The sequence below is a fragment of the Sapajus apella genome, unplaced genomic scaffold (genome assembly GCF_009761245.1).
Source record: "Sapajus apella isolate SASKATOON/1434 unplaced genomic scaffold, GSC_monkey_1.0 scaffold444, whole genome shotgun sequence".
NCBI lineage: Eukaryota > Metazoa > Chordata > Mammalia > Primates > Cebidae > Sapajus > Sapajus apella.
This window is the reverse complement of record NW_022437380.1, coordinates 9,901-37,601: the sequence shown is the minus strand read 5'-3', so window position 1 is coordinate 37,601 and position 27,701 is coordinate 9,901. Positions and strand designations below refer to the sequence as shown.

At 42.9% G+C, this 27,701-nt stretch overlaps 2 non-coding genes across 2 annotated transcripts; both read right to left on the bottom strand.

Annotated features, from left to right (window-relative positions):
- Positions 1-3,690: 3,690 nt before the first annotated feature.
- On the bottom strand, positions 3,691-3,797 carry LOC116545910. Its single transcript, XR_004266505.1, has one exon. It is a non-coding gene; the product is annotated as a U6 spliceosomal RNA (small nuclear RNA).
- Positions 3,798-5,246: 1,449 nt separating this feature from the next.
- On the bottom strand, positions 5,247-5,351 carry LOC116545911. Its single transcript, XR_004266506.1, has one exon. It is a non-coding gene; the product is annotated as a small nucleolar RNA U13 (small nucleolar RNA).
- Between the last annotated feature and the right edge of the window lie 22,350 nt (positions 5,352-27,701).

Here is a 27,701-nt window from a genome sequence, read left to right as displayed (position 1 = left end):
TTTGCTTCTGTCCTTGCCCACCTGCACTCTGTTCTCACCACAGCTGCCAACGATCTTGTTAAAACCTGAGTCAAATAGTGTTGTTTCTTGGTTCAGTCCCTCCCCTCCATGTTCTCAGAATAACACTGGAGTTATTGAGACCTGCAAGGTCCCACATGCTCTGTGCCCTGGATTTCTAATCTCCATTGCTCCCACCCTTGGTCACTGTATTAGTCAGGGTTCTCTAGATGGACAGAACTAATAGGTAGATGTATATATGAAAGGGACTTTATTAGGGAGTATTAACTCACATGATCACAAGGTAAAGTCCACGATAGCCTGCAAGCTGAGGAGCAAGGAAGCCAGTCTGAGTCCCAAAACCTCCAAAGTAGGGAAGCCAGCAGCGCAGCTTCCAGTCCGTGGCCAAGGGCCCAAGAGCCCCTGGCAAACAACTGGTGTAAGTCCAAGAGTCCCAAAGCTGAAGAACTTGGAGTGTGATGTTTGAGGGTAGGAGGCATCCAGCACATGGGAAAGATGAAGCCCAGGAGACTCAGTCTGCTCTTCCATCTTCTCCCGCCGGCTTTATTCTAGCCACACTGGCAGCTGATTAGCTGGTGCCCACTCAGATTGAATGTGGGTCTGCCTCTCCTGGTCCACTGAGTCAAATGTTAATCGCCTTTGGCAACACCCTCACAGACATACCTAGGAACCACACTTTGCATTCTTCAATCTAATCAAATTGACACTCAGTATTAACCATCACAGTCCCCCTATTCCAGCAACGTGGCTGACACACATCTACCTCAAGACCTTTGGACTTGCATCTCATACTACCTGGATTTCTTTCTCCCAGATATTTATTTGCATGACTCACTTCTTCACTTTCTGCAGATTTTTTTTCCTCAAAAGCCACCTTCTCTGTAGACTTTGAGGAAAGCAGATTATGCAACATCATGGGTGGGCCTCATTCAATCAGTTGAAGACCTTAGAAAAAAAGACCCAGTCCCCTCAGGAAGAAGGAATTCTACTTCCAGACTGCCTTTAGACTCCAGCTGAAGCATCCGCTCTTCCCTGAAGACTTCAATCTCTCTTTCTTTCTCTTCCTCCCCCATACCTCATTTTTTCATCCTATTGGTTTTATTTTCTATTTTTCTGGAGAATCACGACTAATACAGATTTTGGCTTCCTGGCCAACTTACGTAGAATATAAATATCCAACCCCTGACCAGTGCTGAGGCTCACGCCTGCAATCCCAGCTCTGTGGGAGGCTGAGGTAGGCAGATCAGGTCAGGTGTTTGAGACCAGCCTGGCCAATATGGTGAAACCCTGTCTCTACTAAAAGTATAAAAATTAGCAGGGCCTGGTGGTACTTGCCTGTAGTCCCAGCTACTCAGGAGGCTGAAGCAGGAGAATTGCTTGAACCTGGGAGGTGGAGGTTGCAGTGAACGGAGATCACGCTACTGCACTCCAGCCTAGGTGACACAGCGAGACCCTGTCTCAAAAACAAACAAACAAACAACAACATCTCCTGACATTTCATATCCCTTTTCTTGCTTTATTTTCTTTCTTAGAATATAGCACTATCTAAAATACTATATATCTTGCTATTTTGTTTTTTGTCTGTGTATTACTAGAATGTCACTTTTTTGGGAAATTTATTTAGAGATTCTAGAGGATCAAGGGTATATAATGAAACTAGCAGTTACATGTTATGTCTAACGTGTACTAGGCACTAAATATTTTGAAATGAATGAATAAATGAATAACTAAATGTATGACTGCTTGGTTAATTGATTGGATGAGTGGATGAATAATGGTGACATGGCCCCCAAAATATCACCCACTCAAGCCTACAAAGGTTTGAATCAGGCATGAGAAAATACCCAATACCACTGTCAGACTGAGATGACTTACTATGATTCTAATAGTGTGGCTGAGTCAGAGAATGTGCCTTTTTAATGCATTTATTATTTACTTACTTATTTTTTGAGACACGGTATCAGTCTGTTGCTCAGGGTGGAGTGCAGTGGCGCAATCAGAGCTCCCTGCAGTCTCAACCTCCTGGGCTCAAGCAATCCCTCGTCTCAGCCTCCTGAGTAGCTGAGACTACAGGTATGAGCCACTGCACCCAGATTATTTTTCATTTTTTTTAGTAGAGAGGAAGTCTTGCTGTGTTGCTCAGGCTGGTAATATGCCTTTTTAAAATTTTTATTTTTGGACACAGAGTCCTGCTCTGTTGCCCAGGCTGGAGTACAGTGGCGTGATCTCGGCTCACTGCAATCTCCATCTCCCGGTTCAAGCGATTCTCCTGCCTCAGCCTTCTGAGTGGCTGGGATTACAGGCATGAGGCTAATTTTTGTATTTTTAGTAGACATGTGGTTTCACCGTGTTGGCCAGGCTGACCTCAAACTCCTAACCTCAGATAATCCACCCACCTCGGTCTCCCAAAGTGTTGGATTTACAGGCATGAGCCACCACACCTGGCCAAATATGCCCTTTTTAAAAATATAAATATTTTATTGTGTTTTACGTTTTGGGATACATGTGAAGAACATGCAAGATTGTTGCATAGGTACATACATGGCAATGTGATTTGCTGCCTTCCTCCCCATCACCTATATCTGGCATTTCTCCCCATGTTATCCCTCCCTAACTCCCCACCCCCCACTGTCCCTCCCCTACTTCCCCGCCACAGACCCAGTGTGTGTGATGCTCCCCTCCCTATGTCCATGTGTTCTCATTGTTCAACACCCACCTATGAGTGAGGACATGTGGTGTTTGATTTTCTGTTCTTGTGTCATTTTGCTGAGAGTAATGGTTTCCAGGTTCATCCATGTCTGTACAAAGGACAGGAATTCTTCGTTTTTTATGGCTGCATAGTATCCCATGGTGCAGATGTGCCACATTTTCCCTGTCCAGTCTATCATTGATGGGCATTTGGGTTGGTTCCAAGTCTTTGCTATTGTAAACAGTGCTGCAATGAACATATGTGCGCATGCGTCCTTATAATAGAATGATTTATAATCCTTTGGATATATAGCCAGTAATGGGATTGCTGGGTCAAATGGAATTTCTATTTCTAGGTCCTTGAGGAATCGCCACACTGTCTTCCACAATGGTTGAACTAATTTACACTCCCACCAACAGTGTAAAAGTGTTCCTATTTCTCCACATCCTCTGCAGCATCTGTTGTCTCCAGATATTTTAATGAAGGCCATTCTAACTGGCGTGAGATGGTATCTCAGTGTGGTTTTGATTTGCATTTCTCTGATGACCAGTGATGATGAGCATTTTCTCATATGTTTGTTGGCCTCTTGCATGTCTTCTTTTGTAAAGTGTCTGTTCATATCCTTCATCCACTTTTGAATGGGCTTGCTTGTTTTTTTCTTGTAAATCTGTTTTTGTTCTTTGTAGATTCTGGATATTAGCCCTTTGTCAGATGGGGAGATTGCGAAAATTTTTTCCCATTGTGTTGGTTGCTGGTTCACTCTAATGATTGTTTCTTTTGCTGTGCAGAAGCTGTGGAGTTTAATTAGGTCCCATTTGTCTATTTTGGCTTTTGTTGCCAATGCTTTTGGTGTTTTAGTCATGAAGTCCTTGCCTACGCCTGTGTCCTGAATGGTTTTGTCTAGGTTTTCTTCTAGGGTTTTTATGGTGTTAGGTCTTGTGTTTAAGTCTTTAATCCATCTGGTGTTCATTTTAGTGTAAGGTAAAAATATGGAACGCTTCACAAATTTGTGTGTCATCCTTGCACAGGGGCCATGTTAATCTTCTCTGTATCGTTCCAATGTTAGTATATGTGCTGCTGAAGCGAGCACCAAATATGCCCTTTTTAAAGTCCCATTCTGAAGAGGGAGGAGTTGGCTACAGGATAGGATACTTGCCAATGAGGGAATTAGCAAATATTTGTTGAGCACCTGCTATGTGCTTGAGACAAAAGAAAAAGCATTTATTTGAAGAATTTTACTGGCCCCTTCCTATGCAGTAAGCACCATTGAGAACCAAAGGTGACTGAAATAAGGGCCTCTGACCTCAGGGAGTTGCCACTCTGGACAGGAAAACACATTCTAAAACAACAATCCAGATAAGTAATGGTGTAAGATGGTGGTGGTAATGGAGACATCCCAATGAACTAAGCGTAGCATCCACTTCAATGAGAAGTGTGGGGTGTGGGCGTGGCAGGGGTTGGTGAGGGTGCAAACCACCAAGGCAGGAGGCACCCCATGCCCAGACATGGGGCTGGACCTACCTGACTCGGGAGCAGCTGGACAGCCCGGCTGTGTGGAGGGAGGTTTTCTTGGTTTTTTTTTTGAAGACAGGGTTCGCTCTGTCACTCAGGCTGGAGTGCAGTGGTGCAATAACGGCTCAGTGGTGCAGCCTCGGCCTCCCGGGCTCAAGAGATCCTCCCACCTCGGCCTCCTGAAGTAGCTGGGACTACAGGTGTGTGCCACCAAGCCCAACTGATTTTTTAAATTTTTTGTAGAGAAGGGATCTAGTTTTCTTGCCCAGGCTGATCTTGAACTCCTGGGCTCAAGTGACCCACTTGCCTCAGCCTCCAAAAGTTCTGGGATTGCAGGTGTGAGCTACTACGCTCAGCTGAAGTTCTTTTAGTGCGTGTTCTGGACTAACGCAAGAAAAACCAGTGGGGCTAAACTGAAGTTATTTAGGAATAAAGCCCTGCACTATTATTCACTCCTTTTAGGCTAGCATCAGGAAAAATTTTGGAATTTTTTGGGGGGCCCATATACCTCCCCTTTCCCCTTTTTTCTTTTTTTTCTTTCTTTTTTTTTTTCTTTGAGAGGGAGTCTAGGTCTGTCACCCAGGCTGGAGTGCAGTGACGCTATGTTGGCTCATTGCAACCTCCGCCTCCCCGGTTCAAGCGAATCTCCTGCGTTCAAGCAATTCTCCCGCCTCAGCCTCCCAAGTAGCTGAGATTATAGGCACCTGCCACCATGCCCAGCTAATTTTTGTTTGAGGCAGAGTCTCGCTCTGTTGCCCAGGCTGGAGTGCAGTGGTGCAGTGGTGGCTCACTGCAATCTCCACCTCCCAGGTTCAAGCAATTCCCCTGCCTCAGCCTCTTGAGTAGCTGGGTTTACAGGTGTGTGCCCCCATGCCTAGGTAATTTTGTGCTTTTAGTAGAGACAGGGTTCCTGCATGTTGGCCAGGCTGATCTCAAACTCCTGACTTCCGGCGATCTGACCGCCTCAGCCTCCCAAAGTGCTGGGATTACAGGCCTGAGCCACCACACGTAGCTCCTCATTTTTCTTCCTCAGATAGGTAATGTGCTGGTGTTAGAATGAGGTTTGAGGGAGGCACATCTCATGCAGTGTCATGAGAACCCAATAATCAAGCTTACAAACCACAAAAAGGGTCTGTCACTCCTTTTTTTGAGAGGCATCATAGCATAATAGAAGGCCACTGGCCTAAGGTCAAAATATCTGACTGGTAGCCAGAGTGTCAACACTTAATTTTTTTTTTTTTTTTTTTTCGAGATGGTGTCTTGCTCTGTCGTCCAGGCTGGAGTGCAGTGGTGTGATCTTCGCTCACTGCAACCTCCGCCTCCCAGGTTCAAGTGATTCTCCTGCCTCAGCCTCCCGAGTAGCTGGGATTATAGGCACCTGCCACCACACCTGGCTAATTTTTGTACTTTTAGTAGAGATGCGGTTTCACCATGCTGGCCAGTCTGGTCTCGAACTCCTGACCTCAAGTGATCCACCTATCTTGGCCTCCCAAAGTGCTGGGATTATAGGTGGGAGCCACTGTGCCCGCTTGTAATTATTAAGTGGGCCCACCACTTAATAATTATGTGATTTGGAGCAATTCATTTGGCTTCACAAAGCCTCAATTGCTATATCCAATAAATGGGAAAATAACGTCAACCCCATACCTATCTCACAGGACTTCTGTGACGAACACATAAGAAGATGCTTGTGAAAACACTCCATTAATTTGTAGTTCTGTACAGCTTTTGAGGCTTAGTATTCTCATTATAACCAGCGTGAAGTTTTTGACAAACTTCAGAGTGTCAGCAGTTCATGTATGTTTCATGTTTCCAAGTTCAGTTAAGACAGATTCAGGCATGGCTGAGTATGGTGGCTCATATCTGTAATCCCAGCACTTTGGGAGGCTGAGGCGGGCAGATCACCTGAGGCCAGGAGTTTGAGACCAACCTGGCCAACATGGCAAAACCCCGTCTGTACTAAAAATACAAAAATTAGCCAGCCATGGTGGTGCATGCCCGTAATCTCAGCTACTCAGGAAGCTGAGGCAGAAGAACTGCTTGACCCTAGGAAGCAGAGGTTGCGGTGAGCTGAGCTCGCACCACTACACTCCAGCCTGGGAGAAAACTCCATCTCAAAAAAAAAAAAAAAAAAAAAAAAAAAATTCAGGCTGGCATATGCCTGGTGGTCAGGAAATCCAGTGCCAACTTCTCAGGCTCACCCGTACTCATCTTCTTCCAGGCAGTTAGAGAACACTGTGGGCTTTACACAGTCCACATGGATGATCCCAGCTGACTGTCACTGGGAGTGCGCAGCAATGCTGGCATTGCTATGCTTGGTCCTTGCTGCCTCCCAGTGTCACAAAGAACACTGGTCTCCCGTGACTGCTGACCAGTGTTTTTACCCTTGCTGCTGTGAAGTTCCCTGGACCCAGCTTCTATCCCAGGCCAGTGTGTCATCACCCTCTCTGTGATTTGCTCAACCAAGGGTGCTTGACTCATGGCACGTGGGCATCCATAGGTCACAGTTCTTTATTTTATTTTATTTTTTTTAGAAATGGGGGTCTCACTAAGTTGCCCAGCCTGGTCTCAAACTCCTGGACTCAAGCAGTCCTCTTGCCTTAGCCTCCCAAAGTAGTAGGGTTACACACACGTGTGAGCCACTGCAGCCAGCCTGTATTAGTCTGTTCTCACACTGCTATAAAGAACTACCTGAGATGGGGTAATTTATGAAGAAAAGAGGTTTAATTGACTCACAGTTCTGCGGGCTGTACAGAAGCATGGCTGGGAGGCCTCAGGAAATGTACAATCATGCAGAACGTGAAGGGGAAGCAAGCACGTCTTACCATGGCAGAGCAGGAGAGAGCGCAGGCAAACGGGGAAGTGCCACACTTGTAATCCGTCATCAGATCTCATGAGAACTCGCTCACTATCATGAGAACAGCATGGGGGGAATTTGCCTCTATGATCCAATCACCTCCAACCAGGTCCCTTTCTTGACATGTTAGGATTACAATTTGAAATGAGATTTGGGTGTGGACACAGAGCCAAACCATATCACAGCCTATAGGTCACAGTTCTTTGTGTCTGGTCCCATCAGTCACACAAGTTTGTCCCTTCCAGTGCCCTGATGTCCTAGAAGTGCTGGGCCCAGGTTGGCTCAGGTGTCCCTATTTTGTGAAACTCACAACTATTGCCCCCTTTCCAGTCCTAGGGAGTTCAACAGCACTAGAGGGCTCATTGTATATCCCCTAAAGACAATACAGAGGTCATACCCTCTCTTAAGACATTTAGATTGTCTTCTCCACCAACTACTGCTCCAATCCACCAGACACTTTCTTTCCTTTGACTCTTCAAACACAAGAGACTCTGTTTTCTGGATCCCAGGACTTGGTTTCCTCCAATGGAGTCAGCTTTTCAAGCACACTGCAAGCTTATTTATGTCACACTTCTTCCCCCTTTCTGTTTTGAGAATTATCTTCCTTAAGGTGGCTAAGGTGATAGATTCGAGTCCAAAACCCAAGTTTATCCAATGAGAGAACATTGTGAGAGATATATAAAATCTCGTGGCATATATTTTAATCCTTTAAATGATGAACTTTCTAAAATGCGCTCTGCCCAACCCTGCATTCACAAACAGATTGTGAGAAGTCATTTACGGTCTGCTTCCTGGTGCGGAGACATCATTGTATGGCAATGTTCTTGCACTCCCTCAGCTGTCAGGCTGTGAGGGAATATCTCACAATTCTGGATCAGTATCTCTGCCTTTCGCTCTCCTCTTTCATCTAATTTCCTATTATTTTCAGTGAAACTGGATAACAAAATTTGCCAGAGTTATGTACAAGTAAAACACTGGTAAGTATTTAGCTTGATAAATATGTGTTAAATACATGAACGGATAAATGAATTGGGTGTTCAATGATCTCTTGGGGGCCAAAGTGCATGAGTGTTGTGAGAGTAATTTCAGTGGCTCTGAGGCCTCTTTGCCTCTGCCAGGAAGAGTTATGTTCCATGGAGTTGAGGTGGCCAGGAGAGTGGCCTTCAGAAAACTGCAGAATTGCAAATCTATTGTTTTCCAAAAGGAAGACTTGTAAACAAATTTAAAAGGCAGTTTTGGAGCTAGAATTCTGTGGAGTGGCCAGTAACCATCAGTGTGACTTTGGCAAGTCACCACATCTTTGGGTCTCTGTTTTCTCGTTTTGAGTAAAGTCAGATTGGATTAGTAGTTGTTAACTATTTTTGGTTTGCAAACTCCTTTGCAAACCTGATTTAAAAAAATGAGCTCTCTTTCCTCTGTCAAGCACCTCCACACATGTAAACAAAACTCAGAGGCCAGTTTTTCATTCCAAGACCCCCACATTAAGACCCTAATGTCGTGCCTTCGATAATCACCATAATTTGCCTCCGATTTTGAATGATAGAAATTTCTGAAATTGCAATGTCTAACTTAGGGAAATTTTGAAGGGTGTAGGCTTGTTCTCAGGGTTCTTCAATTGTATGACCTCAGGAAACTATTCAAAAACCCCATCCTAATAGAACGTTTTAAATTTAAAATGTGAAGTGTGTTTCCCTACTGTGAGCCCAACTACAATTGTTGGCTCTTTGAGGTAATTTGTATATAATAAAAAGGAGTGTGTAGTATATTTTAAAATGGTAATCATGTAATAACATAGTTTACCTATTGTTCCTAAAACACCTCATGATTAATTTACTTTTATAGGGGTATGTTTCAGAAGTAAGACAAATCAGTGGGAGACCGTGAAAGTGACTAAGTGGGCCCTGACTCATGGGCTTCTCTGTCGTATGTCCCTTCTGACCCCCACTGCCATCCCTCCCACTGTTGCCAACGCACCGAACTCAACCTTAACCCACCTATGAGCTCCTTTCCAGGTTCACAGACCCAGTAACTGCCTGACATTTTATGGCCCCCAGATGCCAACACAAGGGTTTGGTAAACCAATGGGTTCGGTTAAACCTATCAGGTTTGATCAATGACCCTACTCGGGTGGCCTTGACCTCATCTTTTATGTTCCATTCAGTTCTTCTTGAAAGCTAGAAAGCTGGTGGGAGACATTTCCAAGGGCCACCAGGGGAATCTGACTTACTATAGCAAGAGTAAAGAAAGGCCACGGATCAAACCAAGACTCGCGCTTCTGAACGCAAACCAGAAAATGGAAGCCACAGATCCTATCTTTGGACCATGGGAGGGAAGACAAGAAAAAGTAGCTGCAGAGAAATAGATGCCTGTGATTGGAGCAATTCCCCAGTAATCGACACTAATCAGGGTGACATTAGAATGGAATAATGTAGAATTCAATAGAAATGTATATTACATCCATTGGGAGCCAGATGACTTCATCACAGCTAATGTTATTACAATGAATATAAAAGGAATTAATGATTCACCATTTAGTTACTTTCTTCCCTTCCCCCAACACCTTTTCTTCAGCTTTAACAAACTGGTCTGGAGCCAACTGTGACATCAGTTTAGTAATGACTTTAAGCACCATTTACGCTGCTATCATGGCAATTTAAATTGTCACTTTCTATTAAAAGGTCTACCTCAGAATGGTTTTAAGTGAAAGCGTTCCACACTGACAGTGCAATTAAACAAGAAAAAAAAATCCTTTCTTGGGATGTCAGTGCAAACGCATTTTAAATAGTGGTTCAGCAGCGCCTTGCTAATTTAAACTACAGTATTGCTTTCTACTAAAGAATAGAAACTGATTTGGGCTTTTTTCCCTCCCCGTACTGTATGACAGTTTGAATTGGCACTGTGTCCCAGTCAAAGCCCTGATGTGCCAATGGGGTCCCTGAGCCTAAAGTGTACCCCTCCCAAGGCAGGCATTAAACAGAAATAATTTACCCATGTGAAGGGGAAGCTTCACCTTTCACAGCATTTGCTTTTAAAATTGCTCTTTTCTAATCCGACTTGCGTTTCTCAAACCATGGTCTCACTTGCTCTTCAGGGAGAGAATGGAGAGGTATGAGGGACCTACTTTATTGAGATGACAACTTTCTGAATCAAAAATGAACAATCAGGAGGCCAAGGTGGGTGGATCACCTGAGGTCAGGAGTTCGAGACCAGCCTGACCAACATGGTGAAACCTCGTCTCTACAAAAAATACAAAATTAGCCGGGCATGGTGGCACATGCCTGTAATCCCAGCTACTAGGGAAGCTGAGGCAGGAGAATCGCTTGAACCTGGGAGGCAGAGGTTGCAGCACTGCACTGCAGCCTGGGCAACAAGAGCGAGACTCCATCTCAAAAAAAGAAAAAAGGACAACTCCTAAGAAGAATACAGTGTGCAAAAGAATTCTGAGTACAGGTGTGTGAGTCTTTATCTTTCATATTTCTAAGTTTAGATCCTGAGGCAGTTTATGCATTTCCCCAACCTCCTTCTTCAATTCAGCTGAGGAAAGACACTTCAGGTACTTTCGTCTTTGAATACATTTTAACACAGAAACGATAAGAGAGCGCAAATGTTGAACGTGCCAGTGCAAAATAACATGTTTTATCCACCTCATTTGTCTTCGGGACTCCTGTAGCCCCAATAGTCCATAATTCCCAGGCATTTGGCTTAGATAGATTCCAGCTATCAGAATAACACAATTACATTCTTAGGTGTGGGTGCCTTAAATTAGAAGTTGAAGAATATTTGAACAGCACGAATGGCTGGCATTTTCTTTTAATGGTCTTGAAGCGTTGCCAGCCTCTCTGACAGAACCTTATGTCATGAGCAATAGCTCTGAAGCACACTAGGCTCACCAGAAGTAAACGAGGCATAACATTTAAGATGCTTCTGTTACATTCTCAATTGATATTGTTATTGCTCTGAAGGACACTGAGATAGCTATCTTGAGAAAAGTGTCCCGATGATGGTTATCGAGATGCAATTTTTTATGTCTACACAATTACATTTCTAACTTCGCCATATTCCACACTTGACTGCCATGGAAAAGATGATCGATGTAAACCCAGTTCTCACAAGAATAATACATAAGCCACCGGGATCGAAACTCATTTTTATTTTACAAATTAGGCAAACTTTCTTTCAGTTCCATTTTCTTCCGTTAATATAACACATGTCAGTATTTAAGCCTAGGGCAGCTGGAAACAGAAGAAATAGCCTGCTGATTTGGGGGCTGACAGCGGTCAGGAAAGGGTCACCTCAAAAAGAAGTATTCCTTCTTCTTCTTCTTTTTTTTTTTTTTTGTATTTTCTGGTAGAGGCGGAGTTTTGCCATGTTGCCCAGGCTGGTCTCTAACTCCTGGGCTCAAGTGATCCTCCCCCATCGGTTTCCCAAAGTGCTGGAATTACAGGCATGAGCACTGTACCCAGCCAGAAGTATTCTTTCTTGAAAGGTGGAGGTAGAGGAAAGGGAGACAGACCAGAGAAAGAGTCTTTTGAGCAAGGCACATAGAGGTTTGAAATGATGTTGGCAGGGCCAAAGGTTCCAGAGAAGATTTCTTCTTTGCTTCTTTCTAGCTTCTGGTGGTTGCCAGCAATTCTCAGGATTCCTCAGTGTTCAGTTGTATCACTCTAATGTCTGCTTCCATCTTCACACAGTCAGCATCCCTCTGTGTCTGTGTCTTCTCTACTTGTAAGGTAACAGTCATATTGGATTTAGTGCCACACCTCCCCAACCTAGTATCACCTCATTTTAACTGACTTCATCTGCAAAAACTATTTCCAAATAAGGTCTAAGTTTCTGGGTTGATATGGTTTGGCTGTGTCCCCACCCAAATCTCATCCTGAATTGTACTTTCCAGAATCCCTATGTGTTGTGGGAGGGACCAAGTGGAGATAATTGAATCATGCAGAGACAGGGAGGGCTCCTCCATCCTGTCCTCATGATAGTGAGTTCTCATGAGATCTGATGGTTTTATAAGGGGCTTCCCCCTTCACTGGGCACTCATTTTTCTTCTTGCTGCCATGTGAAGGAGGACGTGTTCGCTTCACCTTCTGCCATGATTGTAAGTTTTCTGAGGCTTCCCAAACCATGCTAAACAGTGAGTCCATTAAACCTCTTTCCTTTACAAATTACTCAGTCTTGGGGTATGACTTTATTAGCAGTGTGAGAACAGACTAACACATGGGTGGACATGACATTTTGGGAGACACTGTCTTTTGGACCTCAGTTGGGACTTTCCATTTCTTTCCGGTAGATTTTATCAAATTCTTTTGATCTGTTGCCCAGTTCAGGGAGGTTTTTACTACTTTTGGCAGTTGTTCCTCTAGGATTTTAGCTTTACAGATTTCATATGCATGCCTTCTATATCTTTATCCACACTGTTGATAAAGAATTAATAAAAGTGTTGAATAGGTTAGGGTCAACTGAGGGCATACCACTTTTGATCTCACTCCTGGTATGGAAATAGTTTTTTAATCAACTAAGCGATCACTTATTTCTACTATCATTCAATTACATGTCTCCCTCCTGTCCAAAAGAATGTCAAACACTTGGTTGAAACCAAGACACACGAAATACATAGCATCTTCTTAATTGATCAGTCTAGAAATTGCTTTCTCCTAAACCACGGTGAGATGCCACTTCTCATCTACTAGGATTTTTAAGGAAAAAAAAAAATGAAAATAACAAGTGTTGGTAAGGATGTGGAGAAATGGAAACCCTCATGCATGGTTGGTGGGACTGTAAAATGGTGCAGCTGCGGCTGGAAATAGTTTGGCAGTTCTTCGAAAGATTGAACACAACTATCATATGACCCAGCAATTCTGCTCCTAGGTATTTTTAGTTCAAAAGAATTGAAAGCAGGGACTCAAACAGCTATTCGTACCCCAATGTTCATAGCAGCATTATTCACAATAGTCAAAAGATGGACACAGCCTTTTGTTGTGTCTATCCACTGATGAATGGGCAAATAAAATGTAGCATATCCTACAATAGAGTATCATTCAGTCTTAAAAAGGAAGGAAAGTCTCATACATGCTACAACATGGATGAACCTGGAAAATGTTCTGCTTAGTGAAATAAGCCAGACACAGTGGACAAACATAGCATGATTCCACTTCTATGAGGTGCCCAGGACAGGCAAATTCATAGACAGAAAGTAGAATAGAGGTTACTAGGGGCTTGGAGGAGGGGGAAGGAGGAATTATTGTTTTTTAATGGATACAGAGTTTTTATTGGGGATGATGGAAAAGTTTTGAGTATAAATAGTGATGATGGTAACACAACATTGTGAATGTATTTAATTCCACTGAATCACATACTTATGAGTGATTAAAATGATAAATGTTACTTTATATGTATTTTGCTGCAATATAAAACAAGCAGAAAAAATTGCCCCCTTCAAAAAAGAGATGCTTCCCCTGCAAAAAAGAAAGTTAGTTGGTATAACTTCAAACACGTACCTTGGAATCCTAGAGTTGGCAGTAAAGTTAGAGAAAGGCAAAACTTTAGCTTTGCATCAAGGTATTATTTCAAAGCAGTTTCTTGGGAAATAAATCATTTGATGAAAGCTTCATTTTTATGTTTTGGAAGTAAAGTAGTTTTCCTTGTTCAGAAGTTTTGCGGATTCAATTAAATCCACTATATGTATTGAAGAAAGTGTGCATTAGAAAATATGAAAAAGCCTGGTCCCTGCTATCTTGGAGAATGACCAAAATCCCAGTTGCTTTTTCCCCTCAATTAAAAAATTGTGGTAAAACACACATAACATAAAATTCACAGCCAGGCACGGTGGCTTATGCCTGTAATCCCAGCACTTTGGGAGGCCAAGGTGGGCGGATCACTTGAGGTCACGAGTTTGAGACCAGCCTGGCCAACATGGTGAAACCCCGTTTCTACTAAAAATACAAAAATTAGCTGGGTGTGGTGGCATGTGCTTGTAGTCTCCGCTACTCAGGGGGCTGAGGCATGAAAATTGCTTGAACCCTGGAGGCAGAGTTGCAGTGAGCCAAGATTGTGCCACTGGACTCCAGCCTGGGTGACAGAACAAGACTCTGTCTCAAAAAACAAAAACCAAAAAAAAAAAAAAAGAAAAGAAAAAGAAGAAAATTTACCCTCTTAACCATTTTTAAGTGTACAGTTCAGTGCCATTAAATACATTAATAATAATGTGCTACGTCACCACCATCCACCTCTGTAACTCATTTTATCTTAGAAACTGAAACTCTGTATACATTAAACGATAACTCCCCATTCCCCCAGCCTCTGGCAACCACCATTCTGTTTTCTTTCTTTTTGAGACAGGGTGTCGCTCTTTCACCCAGGCTGGAGTGTAGTGGCATGATCTTGGCTCACTGCAGCCTTGACCTCCTGGGATGAGGTGATCCTCCCACCTCAGCCTCCTGAGTAGCTGGGACTACAGGTGTGCACCACTACGCCCAGCTAATTTTTTGTATTTTTGTAGAGATGGGGTTTTGCTATGTTGTGAAACTTCTGGGCTCAAGAGATCCACCCACCTTGGCCTCCCAAAGTGCTAGGATTACAGGCATGAGCCAGTGTACCTGGCTACCATTTTGTTTTCTGTGTTAATTAACTACTCTAGATACCTCATGTAAGTGGAATCATACAGCATTTGTCTTTTTGTGTCTGGCATAGTAGAATGTCCTCAAGGTTCATCCATGTTGTAGTATATGTCAGAATTTCCTTCCTTTTTAAGGCTGAAGAATATTCCTCAGTTGCCTCTAAATTCTTCATTTGTCTTATAGTATAAGGATGTGATTATTACTATATTCTGTCCTCACCCTTAGAGAAGTAACACCTTGTGGCACTTGATGGTGGATTCTCTGGGGTCAGAAACCATGTGCTATTTATTTTAATCTGGTACTTGACACACTAATGTTTGCTGGATGGACCACAGTTAAGAGGCATTAAAAGTAGACATCATGTGGCTTTTCTGGGCAGGACCTTGTGGAATGCTCACATGGAGATGGGGACAGTGATGTGTCCAGATTCTGACCTTCTGTTTTACAGTTTCAGAATTTGCTGATGCAACTCTAGAAAGCTGATTTCTGCTAGCTGATGAGAGATTCAGTTTTCTTTTGCATTTTATCACAACTTTATTGAGATATAATTCACATATCATATAACTTACCCATTTAAGATGTACAATTCAATAATTTTTAGTATAGTCACAGACTTGTGCAACCATCACCACAGGCAATTTTAGAACATTTTTGTCCCCCATGAAAAGGAACCTGTACGTTTTGGCAGTCACTCCCCAGTCTCACCTCCCCCAGCCCCTGGCAACCACTAATGTGCAATGTTCTGTCTCTATAGATTTGACTATTCTGGGCCAGGTGGGATGGCTCATGCCTGTAATCCAGCACTTTGGGAGTCCAAGGTGGGTGGATCACCTGAGGTCAGGAGTTCAAGACCAGCCTGGCTAACATGGTGAAACCCTGTATCTACTAAAAAACCACAAAAGTTAGCCAGGCATGGTGGTGCATGCCTATAGTCCTGGCTACTTGGGAGGCTGAAGTAGGAGAATTGCTTGAACCTGGGAGATGGAGGTTGCAGTGAGCCAAGATCATGCCACTACACTCCAGCCTGGGCCACAGAGCCTGACTCTGTCTCAAAAAAAAAAAATTTGCCTATTCTGGACATTTAATATGGAATCATATAATATTTGTCCTTTTGTGTCTGACATCTTTATGTTTTCAAGGTTAATCTATGTTGTAGTACTTCATTCTTTGTTAATGGCCAAATAATATTCCATTATGTGGCTATCCCAAATTTTATTTTTCTGTTCATCGTTTGATGAATGTTATGGGTTGAATTGTGACAGCTTCCAAAGAAAGCTATCTTGAAGTCCAAACCCCCAGCACCTCAGAATGTGACCTTATTTGGAAATAGGGTTGTTGTAGATATAATGAGAACCCAATATGACTATAGTGTCTTCATAAGAAGAGAAGAGAAACAGAAATATACAGGGAAAATGCCACGGGATGACAGAGGCAGAGGTTGGAGTTATGCAATTGCAGGACACGGAAGTCCAAGGCTTGCCAGTCACCACCAGAAATTGAAAGAGGCAGGGAAGCTTCTCCCCTCAAGCCTTCAGAGATAGCATGGCCATGCCACCCTTTGATTTTGAACTTCAAATCTTCAGAATTATGAAAGGATAAATCTGTGTGTTAAGTCACCCAGTTTGTGGAATTTTGTTATGGCTGCCTGATATGCTTTGGATTTATGTCCCTGCCCAAATCTCATGTTGAATTGTAATTCCGAGTATTGGAAGAGGGGCAGGGTGGGAAGTGATTGGATCATGGTGGCAGATTTCTTCCTTGCTGTTCTCTTGGTAGTAGTGAGTTCTTATGAGATCTGGTTGTTTAAAAGTGTGTAGCAACTCCCCCTGCTCTCTCTTCCTCTTCCCCTAGACATGTAAAATATGCCTGCTTCCCCTTTGCCTTCTACCATTATTGAAAGTTTCCTGAGGCCTCCCCAGCCATGTTTCCTGTACAGCTTGTAGAACTGTGAGTCCATTAAGTCTCTTTTCTTTATAACTTGCCCAGTTTCAGGTAGTTCTTTATAGCAATGTGAGAATGGATTAATACATAGCCCTAGGAGACTCATACAATGGGCATTTGGATTGCTTCCACTAGAGACTCAGTTTTAATATTGTGTCTGCATTACGTGTGAAATAATGCTTTTGGCTCAGTCAAGCACATCGTCTCAGTTAATTCACATATCACACTTGTGAGGCAGGTTTAATTCTCTCGTTTTTCAATTAAACTAAAGCCTTGGCTGGGCACAATGGCTCATGCCTGTAATCCCAGTACTTTGGGAGGCTGAGGTGGGTGGATCACTTGAGGTCAGGAGTTTGAGATCAGCCTGGCCACCATGGTGAAACCTCGTCTCTACTTAAAAAAAAAAGGAGGCCGGGCGCGGTGGCTCAAGCCTGTAATCCCAGCACTTTGGGAGGCCGAGGCGGGTGGATCACGAGGTCAAGAGATCGAGACCATCCTGGTCAACATGGTGAAACCCCATCTCTACTAAAAATACAAAAAATCAGCTGGGCATGGTGGCGCGTCCCTGTAATCCCAGCTACTCAGGAGGCTGAGGCAGGAGAATTTCCTGAACCCAGGAGGCGGAGGTTGCGGTGAGCCTAGATCGTGCCATTGCACTCCAGCCTGGGTAACAAGAGCAAAATTCCGTCTCAAAAAAAAAAAAAAAGGAAAAAAAAAAAAAAAAAAAAGCTAAGGCCCAGAGAAGATATTAAAGGGCCAAGCCAGGATTCAAATCCAGGTCTTCTGATTCCAGGTTTAGTGCTCAACAAACCAGAATGCCAAGAAAGTAACTCACAGTGGGAGAGACAGATGGGTAAGAGAATATATCTTTTCCCAAGAAAGAGATCACAACAATGAAAGTAGCTAGCATTTACTGAGTATTTACTAAGTGCTGGGCACTGTGCTAAGTACCTTTTTCATGTGGCAAACACTGCTAGTTGCCTACACATCTTTCTTTTCTTCCTTACTAAGAGAAATCCAAGCTACCCAAAGTTTCAGTGATACCAGCTGAAAATTACATTTCCCAGCCATTATTGCAGGCAGGGCTGATCAAGTGTCATAGTTTTAGGCAATATAATTTTTGTGGAAGTTGCAATGAATTTCCAGTGTGGCAGAGATAGTAAGCAGTACCCCGTGAAGATTCACGTTCCCTTTCCATGGCATAGAGATGTTGCTGGGAAGAATTAACTGTTCGGGGACTATAGTTTCTGGCTCTCTTTGAAACTATGTGGACCCATGTGACTGAATTCTGGTTCGTGAAATGTGGGCAAAAAAATGCCTTGATTTTAGGCTTGATCCATAAACCTTCCTACCCAATTCCCCATGCTCCCTTTCTTCCCCCATCTGCTGGCGGCACGTTTATGCCTATTATGACCCTGGAAACCACATCTTCTAAATTGGTCCCTATAGGACCACACCGAGCAGAGTTGCATCCCATCCTCTCCCCATAACTCCCACTCCCTGCTATCAATTGGCCTTGGCAAGAGTGAGAAATAAACTTCTATTGTGTTAATCCACTGATGAGTAGGGCTTTTTTGTTATAGCACTTAGCCTACCCTGCCTTAAGCATCTAGGCAAGCTTTTGCTTTCTTGATTCAGTCATCATTCCTCCCTTTTCCCTGCCAGAAATATAGACATGATGGCTGAGGCTGCAGCAGCTATGTTGGGATCATGAGAGAAAGGTCATGGAACTGCAAAGACCCCAGCTCTGAAATCTTTGAGCCCCTTCTCCAAGGCCAGTGACTACCTACATCTGGGCTTCCTGATCAGTGAGAAAAAAATCATTCTCTGGTGTGAGGAAGCCACTATTTATTCAGGGATTCTGTTGCTCATGATCAAACACAATTCCTAACAGATAGACTCTATCGTCCACCCAACTCCTCACAGGCAAGCACTATTCTCTTTCCTAATTTAACTAGGAATGTTAACTTCTAAATTTTTTTTTCTATGATAAGAAGTTAAATATTTTGTTGAAGATCACATAGCTAAGTAAGAGACAGAAACTGGGGTATATTTGTCTGTTCTCATGCTATTAGTAAAGACATATCCAAGACTGGGTAATTTATAAAGAAAAAGAGGTTTAATGGACTCACAGTTCCACACGGCTGAGGAGGCCTCACAATCATGGTGGAAGGTGAAAGAGGGGCAAAGGCATGTCTTACATGGAAGCAAGTGAGAGAATGTGCAGGGGAACTGCCCTTTATAAAACCATCAGATCTCGTGAGACTTATTCACTATCACAACAACAGCACAGGAAAAACCTACCCCCATGATTCAGTTACCTCCCACCAGGTCCCTCCCATAATACAAGGGGAGCTACAATTCAAGATGAGATTTGGGTGGGGACACAGCCAACCCATATCACAGGGTTTGAACCGTTAGGCTGCAAAGAATATTAACCAACATACCATAATGATTTTTTTCTAGTTTTTTTTTTTTTTTTTTTTTCTTAAAAATGCCTATAGTTCTATCTTGCATGGCATCATTACATAAGATCTTGAAATTTTAAACCCAAATTCAACCACTTATTTTTTAATTCAAAGATATTGATGAGTATGTTTTCATAGCTTCAAGCAGCAATGTTGGAAGATAATGCTTCATACCGCTGAGCATAAGGATGGAGAAACAATCTGCAACCTTAAATCAGAAATATATCACCATTTGAACTTGCTTTATTAGCAATGAATATCGATCACATAACAAAAGAATCCCTTGGTGGCTAAGTCATTTGATTAGGGAAAGGACTCAAAGGCAACAATTTAAAATAATCCAAACTTTCATAATTATATGCTCATTCTTTTCTTTTCTTTCTTTTTTTGAAACAGAGTCTCCACTTCCTGCCCAGGCTGGAGTGCAGTGGTGCAATCATAGCTTGCTGCAGCCTCAACCTCCCAGACTCGAGTGATCTTCCCACAACAGACTCCTAAGTAGCTGGAACTATAGGCGAATGTCACCACACCCAGCTAATTAATTTTTGGGGGGACTGGATCCAAGATGGCCAACTAGGAACAGCTCTGGAGTGCAGTTCCCAGCAAGAACAATGCAGAGGGTGAGTGATCACTGCATTTCCAAACGAGTTATTACTGCCCACAGACCAGGAGATTCCTAGGCTGAAAAGTACCACAAGTTTCCAGCATGGCTGTTTCAGCCGGTACAGTGGGTCTCTGCACAAAAACTCACACAAATCTGTGCAGGCATTTCAACTGGCACCTGGAACGCCTGGGAGACAGAGCCACCCATTCAACTGAAAACAGGGGCTGAAACAGGGAGCCAGGTGATCTGGCTCGGCAGGTCCCACCCCTACAAAGCCCAGCAATCTGAAACACTCTGGATTGAGGGTTTCGAAGCAAGCACAGCTGGACCTGGGATGGTCCAGCTCTGTTGGGGGAAGGGTGTCTGCCGTTACCAATGCAGTCTGACACTACTGAGGCAGTCCGCCATTACCAAGGAAGTCTGCCATTACTGAGGCAATCTGCCATTACAGAGGCAGTCCGCCATTACTGAGGCAGACTGTCATTACTGAGGCAGTTCTAACTATACCTCTATAAACAAAACCACAATGAAGTTCACACAGCAGCTGCGCATAGCCCACAGCAGCTCAGCAATGCCTCTGCTGGCAGACTGTGACTAGGCTACCTCCTTACTGGGCAGGGCAGCTCTGAAAAAGGTAGCAGCACATCAGGAACTTATAAATAAAGCCCCATCTTCCCAGGACAGCACCTGGGAAAAAAAGGCTGTTATGAGTTCTGCTGCAGCAGACTTAAACATACCTGCCCAGCAGCTGTGAACAGAACAGTGGAGCTCACAGCTCAGTACTTGAGCTCCTATAAGGGACAGACTGTCTCCTCAAGCAGCTCCCTGATCCCCGTATATCCAAAGAGTCACCTCATAAAGGAGAGCTCAGGCTGACATCTGGTGGGTATTCTTCTGGGACGAAAATAACAGAAGAAACTGGCAGCAACCCTTACTGTTCTGTAGCCGCTGCAGGTGATCCCCAGGCAAGCAGGGTCTGGAGTGGACCTCAGCAGTCCTACAGCAGAGGGGCCAGACTGTTAGAGGGAAAACTAAACAACAGAAAGAAATAACTTCATCATCAACAAAAAGGATGTCCACTCAGAGACCCCATCCAAAAGTCACCAACTACAAAGACCACAGGTAAATAAATCCACAAAGATGGGAAGAAACCAGTGCAAAAGGGATGAAAACACCCAAAACCAGAACGCTTCTCCTCCTCCAAGGGATCACAACTCCTCACTAGTAAGGGAACAAAGCTGGATGGAGAATGAGTCTGCTGAATTGACAGAAACAGGCTTCTGAAGGTGGGTAATAACAAACTTCTCTGAGCCAAAAGCATTATTTCACACATAATCCTCCTAGTGTGGGAGGATCACCTCATGGGTATGCTTTCATAGCTTCAAGCAGCAATGTTGGAAGTTTTTTAGTTTGGTCTCTACGAGATTGTATGGGCTGAAAATTACACGTGCATCTCCCTGGGCAGAGAGGGAGGGGGAAGGGAGGCTGAGTGTGAAGAAGTGAGTTTGAGGCTTGCCAAAGATTATTTGTCATGGGTTCATTATCTCTGATCAAAGGAGAACAAATTCTACTTAAAAGACAGGCAAATAGAAAATTAATTGACTTAACTTCAGTGTGCATACCCCATACACGTCGTGTTGGTCTCAAAAGTTGTCTGTGGTTGTGATTTTCTTAAAGCAGTGGCTCTAATCCTGGCTGTACATTAAAATCTCTCTCTCTCTTTTTTTTTTTTAAGATGGAGTCTCACTCTGTCGCCCAAGCTGGAGTGCAGTGGCATGATCTCAGTTCAGTGCAACCTCTGCCTCCTGGGTTCAAGTGATTCTCCTGCCTCAGCTTCCCAAGTTAGCTGGGACTACAGGCACGTGTCACCATGCTTGGCTAATTTTTATATTTTTAGTAGAGATGGGGTTTCACTGTGTTGGCCAGGCTGGTCTCAAACTCCTGACCTCAGGTGATCTGCACACCTTGGCCTCCCAAAGTGCTGGGATTACAGCCATGAGCCACTGTGCCTGGCTGGAATCTCTTGAGGGCATTTATAAAATACCATTGCCCAGACTTCATCCCCCACCAGTGAATTGAAATATTTGGAGTAGGGTTCAGTTACCAGTATTTTTTTTTCCAAAGCTCTCCTCAGATTATTCCAACATATAACTATGGTGTGTGAAAACCATTGGTACAAAGCAATGTAAACATAGCTCATGTCATTTAAAAATGGCCATTTTGGTAAGCTGTTGGCCTTCAAGTAGTAATTCTAAACTAAGTAATGCCTTGAACCAAAAAAAGACAATTTGTCTTGATTTTCTGAGTGCTTTTTCATACCACAATGTATTAAATGTGTCCATTATTCAATGCCAGTTTTTCACAAGGAAATCTCCTTAAAACTTACCAGCCGATTCATGTCCAAACTACTCAGTTGGTGGGTGACCTAATATATTACTTTTCAGCAGATCGATTCTACCGGAGATGGAACCATCACTATGAAAAATATCCTTGCTTTCCTTACCGCTGTATGGAATGGCAGCTCCTGATCTGTCTCAGTTTGGAACACTCAGTGGCTTGCAAAGCCAGCTGTTTTCATGGTCGACTGTTTCACACAGCTTGGCTTAGGTCAGAACCATAGTAATGGGAACCCTGCCGCTGCTGAACTATGAAATTTCCTGATTAAGGAAATGAGAGGAAATGAGACATTAACTAGCACCTACACACAGCACACCAACTTAGGGAGTTTTTTTTTTTTTTCTTTCTTTGGAAGAATTAAAAGCAGAAGATACTGCTGTTACAATTCCCTGAAATAAGAGGACAGAACCAAGGATGAACATTTAACAGCTGTTTTGGAACTGATTCTGGGAATAAACAAAAAGCTGCCTATGGTTTGGCCACAGTTAAAAACCACAGACTCTCTGTGATTCATACACGGTCTATAGCATGTGAATGGAGCCAAAGGAGTTATACCAAGAAAAGACAATGACAAAAAGGGCGGTTTAATCAACATGATGGTTGCAATTATAATTCAATGTTAACTTGAGAAGAGGATTGCTTCACTCTGCTAAGAAGGCCAAGGACTTGAGGGGTGTCTGCAGCAAGTGGACCAAAGGCTGTTGAAATTTCTCTCCCTACTCAAAGAACTTCTAACTTTAACCTATTAATAGTTATAGAGAGAAGGAAAATAATAATATTTTGAAAATTCTTAGGTTTCAGTTCTCTCTCCTTCTTTTGCTGCCTCCCTCTAGGCTTCCCTCCCTCCTTTCCTCTCTCTCTCTCTCTCTCTCTCTCTCTCTCTCTCGCCTTCCTGCCTCACATTACAAAAAACAAAACACCATTTAGAGTAGAAGCTGAGATGGCAAGGGGCCTTAGTATGAACAGAACTGCTTGGCATGAAACAAGGAAAGGAATTTGTGTATTGAAACAGAGAGGGAGAGAAAAAGGTAAAATGGAGAAAATGGAGTAAGAAATTGGGCTGAGGAATATGGGGTACACTATGTAACCCCTAAATCTTCAGAAAAGTTATAAACTCACAAAGTGCTTGTGGGAGTGGGGGGTAGTTGGTGATCTTGTGCAGCAACTGGGAAAGGGTCTGACCTTTGGCAGGAGAAGGAATCAAGAACACATGCAGAGACAACAAACTAGGGCCATGAATTGGGGCCAGGATTTGGGGCCAGGATTTGCAGAAATTGTAGGGAGGGCTGTGGAGCCTCATTGTCTGTGACACCTGGGGTTTCCGCCAAGCTTACCTTAACCTCTGAAGGCCAGAGCACATTTATCTGGGATATGTTTGCAACGATTTGAGAGAAGTTTTTTTTCCCCCACACCAACACCATTGAAAAGTTTCTTATAAGGATGCTGTCAGAAGATTTATAGCCCACCCTAAATCCAGTTTTTCATTGAAGCTACATGGCTGTGAAGCCATGCAGTGTTTTTTCATCGAGTTCTGTGCACTGAATTTTTTGAGTCACACCTGGAATCATGATCAAGTGTCCACAGGGCACAGGAATCTCCAATGCATGCTTCCCAATTCTGGCTGCATTAGGTGTGAGTGGAAGAGGTTAGATGATACCCATTATCTGGACAGCCACATCAATCTATCCACCCATTAACTCAGCAAGCACACAGAGCACTTTCTATGTTGAAGGCATCGTACTAGGCACTTGTCAAGATCCTCATCTCTAGAAGCTTAGTCTAATAATGACACCTGTAGTGCTGTTGAATTGTGCTCACCCGAAAACGTATGTCCAGGTCCTGACTCTAGTACCTATGAATGTGGCCTTATTTGAAAATATGGCCTTTGCAGATATAATTAAGGACCTCAGGCTGAGATTATTCTGGATTTAGGGTGGGCTATAAATCCGATGACAGTGTCTTTTTAAGAGACAGAAAAGGGAAAGACACAGAGAAAAAGAGACATATGCCGCTACAAGCCAAGGAAAATCAAGGGTTTTTCACTGAAGCTACGTGGCTATGAAGCCATGCAGTGGTTTTGCATTGAGTTCTGTGCACTGTATTTTTTGAGCCATAGCTGGAGTACTGATCAGGTTTCCCGCAGAGGCCTTCAAAGGGAACCAACTCTGCTGACACCTTGATTCTGGACTTCTGGTCTCCAGACTGAGAGAGAATAAATTTCTGGGTCTTTTTTTTTTTTTTTGAGACAGAGTATTGCTCTGTTGCCCAGGCTGGAGTGCAGTGGCGTGATCTCAGCTCACTGCAACCTCCACCTCCCGGTTGCAAGCGATTTTCATGCCTTAGCCTCCCAAGTAGCTGGAATTACAGGAGCCTGCCACCACACCTGGCTATTTTTTTTTTTTTTTTTTTGTATTTTTAGTAGAGACAGGGTTTCCCCATGTTGGCCAGGCTGGTCTCCAACTCCTGACCCCAAGTGATCCACCCACTTCAGCCTCCCGAGTAGCTGGGATTACAGGCGTGAGCTACCTCGCCTAGCTAATTTTTTGCCTATTATGAATAATGCTGTTATGAACATTCACGTATAAGGTGTTGTATGAACGTATGCTTTCAATGGTCTTGGGTATACACCTAGGAGTGGAATTGCTGGGTTATATGGTAACTCTGTTTAACTTTTTGAGAACCTGCCAAAGCGTTTCCATAGTAGCTGCACTATTTTACATTCTCACCAGCAATGTATGAATGTGCCAATTTCTCCAACATCTCACAGGCAAACCTGAATTTTAAAACTCATTTTTTCTTCCCGCCTTCCCTTTCGCCCTTAAATATATTATTTATTGCCTGCTATGTAACAGGCATCATGCCTAGCACTGGAGATTCAAATAAAAAAAAAAAGATACTGTCTCCCTACTCTAGGAATCCTTAGCGCAGGGAGACAGTAGCATATTTATTTTTGCACCGGTTTCTCAGCCTCAGGTGTTACTTATTGCAAAATATAAAGATGAACTGTAAAATCCATGCTAATAATTTAAATTTTTCTTTACTTAGAATGACATGAAATAGCAAATTAAAAACACCATGACAAGTACAGAAAGAGTGACTGTGGAGGAAAGAAAGAAGCTTTGTATTTTAGTAGTTATAATGGCACTCATTTCTGCATTTTCATTTTGCACTGGGCCCCACAAATTGTGGGGCCGGCCCTGCAGCTGGCTGAGCCACGCAGTGAGAGAGCTACAAAATTACATGGCAAAGGGTGTGGATCCTGGGAGGGATGGAGAATTGGACCTTCCATGTAATTTACCACATCATGCATTTGACAGGCTGGGGAAGTTTTTATTTTGTGAGAACAGGCGGATAAAAAATCTTTAAAGTTTCTTCTCAAGGGTGATAAAAGGATGACATTGGATTCAGTGAGAACAGTTGACCACATGTACTTCTATTTTAAATTTATAAATGAGATATAATTTGAAGCCAATTGCTGGTTTATCAACTTCAAACACTGGAAAGTCTTAGCTGGTCTTGCTCTCTGCTGACATCTTTAAGAGGGTTGTTTTTGCTAAGAAGCCTATAAATTACTCTGATTAGATAGCCCCTTGAGCTATAGGGAAGGATAGACAGCAGCAATGTCAGAGAAAATCAGCCAGAGAAAATATTGGACTTCAATGTCCCTTCACATTGATATTCTCTTTTTCAAATAAATCTTTTAAAAAATTTTAGATTTAAGGGGTACACGTATAGGTTTCTTATATGGATCTATTGCATAAGGTGAAGTTTGGGCTTCCAGTATATCCATCACCCAAATAGTGAACATTGTAACCAACAGGTAATTTTTCAACCCTTCCCCTCCCTGAACTTCCCCGCTTTTGGAGTCCCCAGTGTCTATTATTTATATCTTTATGTCCATGCGTATCCATTGTTTAGCTTCCACTTATAAGTGAGAACATGCGGTATTTGATTTTCTGTTTCTGTGTTATTTAACTTAGGTAATGGCCTTCAGCTCCATCCATGTTGCTGCAAAGGACATTACATTATTATTCAAAAATCCAAATAAAACAACTTTGCTATTATTTTCTTTTTGTTTCTTGATCCAATTTCTATCATTTGTGTTATAAGTGAACTCATGTTGGCTGGAAGATGCAGACTTTGACCCAAGATTGCTTCCTTTCTTCCCAAGTGTATTAGACCCTTCTCAGGCTGCTAATAAAGACATACCCAAGACTGGGTAATTTATGAAGAAAAAGAGGTTTAATGGACTTACAGTTCCACATGGCTGTGGAGGACTCACAATGAAGGCAGAAGGTGAAGGAGGAGAAAGGCACGTCTTACATGGTGGCAGGCAAGAGGGCATGTGCAGTGGAACTTCCCTTTATAAAACCATCAGATCTCGTGAGACTTATTCACTATCATGAGAGCAGCATAGATTCAATTACTTTCTACTGGATCCTTCCCCTGACACGTGGGGATTATTACAATTCAAGGTGAAATTTGGGTGGGGACACAGAACCATATCACCGAGGTCATTTAGGTAGTAACCAGAAGACCCAAGGCTAGCACCCATTATCTCCATAGTTTCTCTTTTGCTTGCAAAGAGAGTTGTGCTGCATTTTTAATAGACTATTAAGTCATTTTTGCAAACAGTATTTGTGGGCAACATATTTGTATTATTTGGGTCTTTTTTCACTTTAGTTACTAAGACATAAATCTCCATCTGGCCAAAAAAAGTTTAATTTGCACAAAAACATCGTCATGGATAGTTTTTAAGACTTTGAAAAAGTTCTTTGTTGGCAATTCTATTAATCATTAGACAAGAAATTACAGAAACAAACCCACTGTCTGCTTAATTCAGCTCTTCAAAAGAGTTTCACTTAGGAATATGTGTTTCCATCCCAGAAATGATTAGCGGATGGTTAAATTACAAGAGGAGGGAGAATTAACATTTTGAATGAAATGGTATATAATGAGAGAGTTTGAAGTGGAAGAAAATTGCTTTCAAATAGAATGGGACTTTTGGACAAGAGAAAAACTGGTCCAGCTATTTATGTACATTACCAGTTTCAATGATTATACTTTGTGCTCTTTTTCAGCTCTGGCCAGTCTTTCTTAACCTGCTGAATGCTTCAGCTTTACTGTACAGAGTTTTGTTGGAGTTATACTGCCAAAAATAGAGGTACATTGTCCACTTAGAGCTCCCTGAGAAGATGTGTGGCTACTCAGTGGTATAGGAGCAGGATAAAACTAGTCTCTCTTCCCTTTCTCTGTTTCACTTGTTTTTTGATTTGCTTTGAAAATGTATTTTATTTTGGTGAAAAACACATCACATAAAAATTACCATCTGTGTTAGTCCATCACATTTTTTTTTTTGAGACAGAGTTTTGCTCTTGTTGCCCAGGCTGGAGTGCAATGGTGTGGTCTTGGCACACTTGCAACCTCTGCCTCCCGGGTTTAAGCAATTCTCCTGCCTCAGCCTCCTGAGTAGCTGGGATTACAGGTGCCCACCACCACACCTGGCTAATTTTGTATTTTTAGTAGAGATGGGGTTTTGCCATACTGGCCAGGCTGGTCTTGAACTCCTGACGTCAGGTGCTCCACTTGCCTCGGCCTC